This window comes from Bison bison, unplaced genomic scaffold (genome assembly GCF_000754665.1).
Source record: "Bison bison bison isolate TAMUID 2011002044 unplaced genomic scaffold, Bison_UMD1.0 scf7180017864280, whole genome shotgun sequence".
NCBI lineage: Eukaryota > Metazoa > Chordata > Mammalia > Artiodactyla > Bovidae > Bison > Bison bison.
In genome coordinates this window covers 2,834,666-2,843,484 of record NW_011494852.1, presented here as the reverse complement: position 1 = coordinate 2,843,484, position 8,819 = coordinate 2,834,666, and the positions used below count along the sequence as shown (strand labels likewise).

The window sequence follows — 8,819 nt, the reverse complement described above, 5'->3', positions numbered from 1 at the left end:
CTAGACACCGACAGACCCAGGCCTCATACCTGCACAGGTCCAGCCTCCTCAGACACCGACAGACCCGGGCCTCATACCTGAACCAGCTCCAGCCTCCTCAGATGCAACAGACCCAAGGCCTCATACCTGCACAGGTCCGCCTCCTCAGACACCGACAGACCCAGGGCCTCATACCTGCACAGGTCCAGCCTCCTCAGACACCGACAGACCCGGGCCTCATACCTGCACAGGTCCAGCCTCCTCAGACACCGACAGACCCAGGGCCTCATACCTGCACAGGTCTGGCCTCACCAGACACCGATAGACCCAGCGCCTCATAGTTGAGCCAGGTCTGGCCTCCTCAGATGCCAACAGACCCAGGGCCTCATACCTGCACAGGTCTGGCCTCACCAGACACTGATAGACCCAGCGCCTCATAGTTGAGCCAGGTCTGGCCTCCTCAGATGCCAACAGACCCAGGGCCTCATACCTGCACAGGTCTGGCCTCACCAGACACCGACAGACCCAGGGCCTCATAGTTGAGCCAGGTCTGGCCTCCTCAGACACCAGCAGATCCAGTGCCGAGCCCACCTCCTTGGACACTGACAAATCAGAACCCCATACCTGTGTCTCGTCATGCCTCCTAGGACATCAACAGAACCAGTGACTCATACCTGTGTCCAGCCTCCGTAAACACTAACAGACCCAGCACCTTCTACCTGTGCCCATGCTTCCCTGAACAACGAAAAACCCAGCACCTCCTACCTGACTGTGGCCCTGCTCCTCAGGCCCAATGCCTCATACCTGGGTCTGGCCTTGACTCTTCCGACAGGAGATCCAGTGCCTTGTACCTGAGCCCATCCCCGACTCCCAGGCTGTACTGACAGACACAGCTCCTACCTGTGCCAGCCCTGCTTCCTGGGACACTGACAGGCCCAGCAGCTCATACCTGGGCTTGACTGATCTTCAGCCTCAGCCCAAGCCAGACCGAGACCTACCATCCACACTGTGTCCTCCCATGCCACACTGCAGATTCCACTTTGTATCATCGGAATCCTCAGAGCTCCAATCACATCTTCCTAACAACTATTTATGGAGTACCCACCAAGTTCCTAGCATAGGCAATGCCAACAATCCATGGGGGTGAAAGATATAAATGAAACAACCAATAATGAAATGCCAATAAATGTGAAAATGAGATAAAGTGCTTAGAAGACAGGAATACAGTACTGAAACCAATAATGAAAGGACTCTGAAGGTGCTTCAGCCTGGATGTGAAGAATGGGCAAGTACTACTCAGGGAAGCACAGAGGGAGGAGGATTCCGGGAGCAAGAACAGCAAATGCAAAGCTTCTGTGGCAAGAACAGCCTTTCTCAACAGTGAGAGAATTAAGCCCCACAGAAAATGCTTTGAATGACTTAGTTTCTCCATACTCCCAAGGTTGATCCAAGGCTAGCATCCTTCCAGATGCAAAAGAGAGGTGCTAATTCATTATATCCAATGGCTGCCCTGGGGCATTAGGATTTAATTCTCTCCTGAAAGCCCGCTGAGAAAGGCTGGGCAGGAAAACGGGCAGCACAATTTTGAAGATGAAGGAAGGAGTCATAAACTGGTGGGCAGAAGCGAAGAGGCAAGGATGGAGAACCAAGAAGTCTGTAGGTGAGGTGAGAAGGGAAGCAGGAAACCACACGGGAGCCCCAGTGGTCGTCCAAAGAGTGACGTTTCCCTGGAAGGGGGTGGTGCGGATGCATAGCACTGATTCAGGATGTTAATTAAACAGGATGAATTGGCACAATGAGAGGATCAAGAGTGAGAGGATCAGACGTTTCAGCTTGGGTAATAAAGATGAGTATGATGGGGTTCTTTACTTAGAAAGGCTCTGGGTTTGGGGGAACCTGACCTGACAGTCACAGTCCCACAGACCACACTATGCCTGACGGAGGCTCTCAGATCTCACCCAATAGACTCAAACCCAGAAACTGGACTGAATAGACGGCCAGGGCTCAGACTGACAGATTCCAGGCTGCTGACCTTGGCTGAGGGCAGGATCTCAGACCTGAATTTTGTTTTGGGAAGAGCCCAACAAAGCCAGTATCTGATTTGAGCCTCTGAAACGTCAAGCTGCAGACACAGATCGCTAGACCTCACCCTTACCTGCAGCGAGTGCAGAACACACCTTAAAGATGCAGCATCTCAGTCAGTTCTAAGTTCTGAGCCTCACAAGCCTCAGATCTCACCTTCTCCAACCAGGTATAATCCAATCTCTTTCCATACTTGGTTAGTTCAGACCCTGCCAACCAGACCCCAATGTGACAGACTACACCCCGGACTGGTTACAGATCCCCTGGCCTCCACAACACTGCCCATCACACTGGACCAGGGTGCTAAGGACAGGTGGCCGATGTGGCTCAGCATATTCTACCTCTCCTACCTGAACCCAAGGGCTCCACAGACCTCCCCAGGCAGACCTAGGTATACATACCTACGATCACTCTGGCTTTCCCTCGATGACAGTCCACGCTACCCACTTAAGTGTCCTGATCGATCCTACCGTTGGGGGTCCCACCTGTGTCTGAGTCACCTTCTCAGGCCTTACCAATCACACCAATTATGTATTTCTGGGCTAGATCTTGCCCCATTCATTTCATCTAACAAGTCCAGGGATGCCAACTTGTACCTGAACCCTGGGGGCAAAAACCCACCTAAGATCATGTTTATATACCTCTGCCCATGTGACCCTGATCCTTAGGCCTTCTCAGGACTACACTTGGCAGACCAGCTTTGCCTTCCTGCCTCTGACCTGGGCTCCTGAGAACACACTTGCTAGGCCAGCTCTGCCTACCTGTACATGACCCTGGATCCTCTGATCATACCTAGTGGACCAGCTCTGCATACATGTACATGACCCTAGATCAGACCATACCTAGGGGACCAGCTCTGCCTGCATGTATACGACCCTGGCTTCATGTGCAGTACCTAATGGACTAGCTCTGCCTACCTGTACGTTACCCTGGACCTTCAGACCCTACCTGGCAGACCAACGTCACCCACCTGTACCTGACCCTGGCTCCTTGTGCTGTGCCTTGTGAACCAGTTCTGCTTACCTGGCTTTAACTCGGAGTCCTCAGGTCATACCAACGACAATTCTGCCTACCTGAATGTGACCCTGTCTCCTCAGACCACACTTAGTAGACCACCTCCGCCTATACGAACTTTACCCTGGATCCAGTCTATACCTGGCCCATGAGCTCTGCCTACCTATACGTGACCCTGGGTCCTCAGATTGCACTTGGTAGACCAGTTCGGCTTACCTGTACTTGACCCTGGTTCATCAGACCACGTCTTATGGACCAGCTCTGCCTACCTGTACATAACCCTGAGTCCGCACCTAGTGGGCCACCTCTACCTACCTGGACCTGACCCTGGCTCCTTTTGCCATACCTACCAACCAGATTTGCCTACCTGCCTCTGACCCAGGCCCCTCAGAACACACTTGCTGAGCCAGCTCTGCCTACCTGTACATGCCCCTGGACTGTCAGACCATGTCTAGGGAACCAGGTTTCATGTGCTATACCCAATGGACCAGTTCTGCCTACCTGGATACTACCTGGACCTTCAGATCACACCTGACAGCTCAGCTTTGCCTACCTGTGCTTGACCCTGGCTCCTCAGACCATACATTATGAACCAGTTGCACCCACCTGTACATGACCCTGGCTCCTTGTGCTACCAAGTGGACCAGCTCTGCTTACCTGGGCTTAACCCTGGATCCTCAGACCATACCTAGCAGACCAGTTCTACCCACCTGACCATGACCCTGGCTCCTCAGACCACATCTTATAAACCAGCTTTGCCTACCTGTACGTGACCCTGGGTTCTGAGGCTGTACCAAGCGGGCCAGCTCTATCTCCCTGTACTTGACCCTGGCTCCTTGTGCAAACCAGCTCAGCTTACCTGCGAGTGACTCCACCTCCTCAGATCTTACCTAGTGGATTAGCTCTGCCTACCTGTGCTTGATTCCGGGTCCTCAGACCATACCCAGCAGAACAGTTCTGCCTACCTGTCCGTGACACCAGCTTCTTATGCTGTACCCAGCAGACCAGCTTTGCCTACCTGCCTCTGGCCCAGGCTCCTCAGACCACATCTAACCAGATACCTCTGCCTACCTGTACACAACCCTGGGCAGACCATGCCTGACGGACCAGTTCTGCCTACCTGTACGTGACGCTGAGCCCTTGTGCTGTACCTAGCGGACCAGCTCTGCTCACCTGTGCACCTGACCCTGGCTCCTTGTGATACACCGTGTGGGCCTACCTGTGCTTGAGTCCTCAGGCCATATCTAGCAGACAGTTCTGCCTACCTGTACATGACCCTGGATCCTCAGACTGCACTTGGCGGACCAGCTCTGCTTACCTGTACACAATTCTGGACTCTCAGACCATACCTGGCAGACCAACTCTGCCTACCTGTGCTTGACCCTGGATCCTCAGACCATTCCAAACAGACCAGGCTCTGCCTACCTGTATGCCCCTGGTTCCTCAGGCTGCACCGTGTGGGCCACCTCTACCTACCTGTTCTCAACCCTGGCCCCTTGTGCTGTACCTGTGCTCTCACCTGTGCTTGACTCAATCCTTGGACTATACTTAGTGGACGAGTTCTACCTACCTGTGCTTGGCCCTGGATCACTGGACCATACCTACCCATACCCTACCTGCCTACTTGTTCACGACCCTGGACCTTTAGGCCACACCTAGACCACATCTACCTACCTGTTCTTGACCCTGGCTCCTTGTGCAAACCAGCGCTGCTTACCTGTGCACGACTCGATCTCCTCAGACCTTCTGCCTACCTGCGCTTGATTCCAGGTCCTGAGACCATGCCCAATGGGACAGTTCTGCCCACCTGTACCTGACCCTAGCTTCTTACAGTGTACCTAGCACAGGCTTTGCCTACCTGTGATTGACTTCAGTCCCCAAACCATACTGAGCAGATAGCTCTGCCTACCTGCACATGACCCAGGGTCCTCAAACTACACCTACCCAGCCAGCTCTTCCTACCTGCACATGACCCTGGGTCCTCAGACCATACATTACGGACCAGCTCCGCCTACCTGTAGTTGACCCTGAGTCCTCAGATCATACCCAATGAACCAGTTCCGCCCACCTGTACATGACCCTGGCTCCTTGTACTGTACCTAGCAGACCAGCTCTACTTACCTGTGCTCAACTCTGAGTCCTCAGACCATACCCAACAGAACAGTTCTGCCTACCTGTACACTCCCCTGGACCTTCAGTCCTTATCTGGCAGACTAGCTTGGCCGACCTGTATATGACCCGGATCCTCAGACCATGCCCAGCAGACCAATTCTGTCTACTTGTTAATGACTCTGGCACCTTACACACTGTACCTAGTGGACCAGCTCTGCTTATCTGTGCTTGACTCTGGTTCTTCTTGACGTGTGACCGTCAAGTTCACACGTCAAGTTCTACCGACCTGAGTCAGTTCTACCGACCTGAGATTGACCCTGGTTCCCGAGCCTGCAGCTGGACAACCTTGCCTCTACCTACCTGTGCATGACCTTGGGTCTTTCAGCTGCACATGGTGAGCCACCTCTGGCTACCTGTGCTTGTTCCTGGCTCCTGAGGCTGCTCCTGACAGGCTAGCTCTGCCCCAGTTCAGCTCGCCAGAGGTCATCTAAGACATTCGGTTCTTTCCCGGACTTACCTGTGACTTTTGAGATTTCACTGGACCGACCCAGTTTCCTAAACTTGTTCCACAGACTTTACCTGACAAACTCTATTCTACTCACCTGTGCTTAACTCACCCTGTGAGACCCAAGAATAAAACCTGTCCCCTATGCAGACTCCAGAGATCTTACCTGAGAAACTCAATTCCACATACCTGCATCCGGGCACAACTCATCATCATGAGACATCTGCCAAGAAGCAGTTCTACCTACCTATCTTGACCTTACCTGGGAGATCCAGCTCTATTCATCTGGGCCCAATCCCAGCTCCTGAGATCTCACCTGAGACACCTCCCTCTATCCACCTGTCTTCACTGTATATCCTCAGAGATCATCTAAGAAATCCAGTTCTTTCTAGATAAGCCTAACTCTGGCTCCTCAGGCCTCACTTGACAGATCTACCTACTTGTTCCTGACCTCAACTATGGGACAGAATTTAATGAACCCAAACATGGCTTTTCAGCCTACTTCCAGCTTGCCTCTGGCTTACAGACTTAACCTGAAAAACTCAGTTCTATCTACCTGCACTGAACCTCAGCTCCTCAGATTCAGAGTACAAGCCAGGGACTAACCTCAACAGCTCAGACCTCACCTGTTCAGGAACCAGGAGTACAAGCCTGTCTCTTGCCTCAACTCCTTCAACCTTACCTGACATACCTGCTTTGCACCTGAGACAGACACAGAATTGCCGAACCTTCCAGATGGATGGATGCAGTGCTCCATCTCCTTGCCTGACTCCAGGTTTTCAATCTTTTCCCAGGGGCCCCTGGGCCATTGCCCTGAGTCACCAGAACTGCTCGGACAACTGAGGACACAGTTCTGACCTGGACCCAATCGTGGATTTCTAAGCCCACCTGTCAGACTCAGCTCTGTCTCTGACTATCTTTGGCTCCAGTGTCCTTATCTGACCAACCCACTTCTGCCCAGATATTGTCTAATCTCAGTTCCTCGGGTCTCCCCAAGATACCGAGTTATATACACCTCGTCTGATTCTAGCTTATGAGACCTCAAACAGATGTAGCTTTACAGATGACCCCTAGCAGACCCCTCTGTACAAACCTAACCTGAAGACTTTTCCCGGAGACCTGACAGATTCCTGGCTGCTTGCCGTGGCCCGAGGGAAGCCTGGTGAGAGTCCACTGGTGCCAAACAGGGTCTGAGTGACTTGTGCCTCTGACACTTCTAGAGACCTTTGTCTACCATTAGCCTCTCCCACCACATCTTAGTGACGCAGCTCCTCAGCAGTTCACTTGTCTTCACCTGTCCCAACTCTCCAGTCCTTACCTTTGATAACCAGGTACATTCCTACCATTCCCTCATCTGGGCACCTCAAACCCTACCCCAGCCAGACCCCAATGCCACTGACACGTCCTGGGCTGGTCATGCGACCCGAGAGGCCTCGACAACACCCTGAGCTCTGCCTGTCTCACTGGGTCAGGATGCTGAGAACCCAGAGGCTCACCTGGCTCAGGGGACTTTTCCATGTTTGTCTCGTCTGAGTTCTAACAGCCTCGCTTGAGTGATCAGCCATCCAGTACCTGAGGCTCACTCTTCAGAGCCAGTCAGAGAGATCCCACTATATACACCCATCCTGAGCTCACAGACCCAGGTCTAAGTACCTGTCCATAATTTTGGCTTCTCAGACGCCACTTGACAGAATAAACATCTGAATTCTTCCAGAATCTCCCCTGTACCTTTACCCATCCTGGGGCTGCCTCTTCAGACATCACGTGCACCTGTCCTGGCTCCTCTTCAGACAGCAACAGCCAAAATGAGCCCCCCAATATGTGCTGACTCTGGCTGAGCCCTGACAGTCCCCCCAGTTTACCACCTCACCTCTGCCTAAGCCCGACACTCAAGGATGCCCCATGGACCCTGGACCATGGCTGCACCCCCTGGACACAGCTGAGGAGTCCTCACCACTTACGCCAGACTGAACTCTTCCGATCTTACCTCAGAGCCAGCACAATATCCCTGTATCTATTCTGATGATTCTCTCTCACCTGAGAGACCCTAGGTCCAGAAACTTCACCTGTCCCTGGCTCCTCAGATGTCACCTTCTCAATTCAGCAATATACATGCAGGTCCCTCCAGCTATGTCTGGCCTGGCCCGAGGCCTCTACTGTGCCCACTCGAGGCACTTGGACCTCACTAGCCAGTCCTAGCTCCATGTTCCTGTGTTCTTAGGCCTTACCTGGGAGACCCAGGTCTCTGTTTAAGCCACACTTCAACTCATCTCTTCAGACTGGGTGGTTACAGGCAGTGAAAACCCAGGCTGGGACACAGCCCCGCTCTGCCGGACTCCTTGGCTCACGGGAGCCCCTGCACGGCCCTGACCACCACCTGCTCAGGCTCGAGATCCCAGGGAGGAGGAGGAGGATGGCGCCCCTTCCTGTCTCAGGCATGCATGCAGGAGGAAGGCGCCCCTTCCTGTTTCAGGCATGCATGCATTTGTTAGCAGCTGCACAGTCTCTCTCGACCGGGGCTCCTCATCTGAGCCATGAGACGCAGACAAGGATCTGAGTGACTCTTCTCAATTCTTCCAAGGATGGTACATAACTAGTCCCATTCTAGAAAGAAGTTAACTCATTACACACAAGAAACATCTTAGGGTACGAGGGCTAAATTCTCTCCCAGACTCCAAGGCCTTTATAGCTTTCAAAGGAGGTTACATCTTCGGATGCTGCCACTCAGCAGAGAGCTTGCGGTATAAGGGCTTGGAATCGGCCCCAGGGCGAAATCCCTAGATTAGAGGATGCTCTCTTAGGTACACCTGCCAAGGTCATGTGTTAGAGTCACACCCACTGCACCCACACCACTCCCTGCACTGCATCCCTGCATCCCAAGCCTGCCTGCATTCTGCCGCCAGAGCCTTTCCTACACCACGGCTGCACTCAGGCCAGCCGCAGAGACAATTCTGGCTCACTGCTTGGCACCCATGGTGGCTTCAGCAGAGATGAGCCTGTGGGACCACTCGTGGCTAGACTGGCCCACAGCTCTGCCCCCCAGCAGTGCTGGCTCTGCAAGCTGCCCAGCGGGGCCCCACCCAGCCCCAGGCCTGGCACCTCCTCTCTGCCACCTCCAGCTGCCCCT

General features: G+C 53.5%; 1 protein-coding gene across 2 annotated transcripts in view; it reads right to left on the bottom strand.

The window, feature by feature from the left end:
- Positions 1-8,819, bottom strand: part of GPI (glucose-6-phosphate isomerase) — a 33,134-nt gene that overhangs the window by 6,711 nt on the left and 17,604 nt on the right. The window lies entirely within an intron of this gene.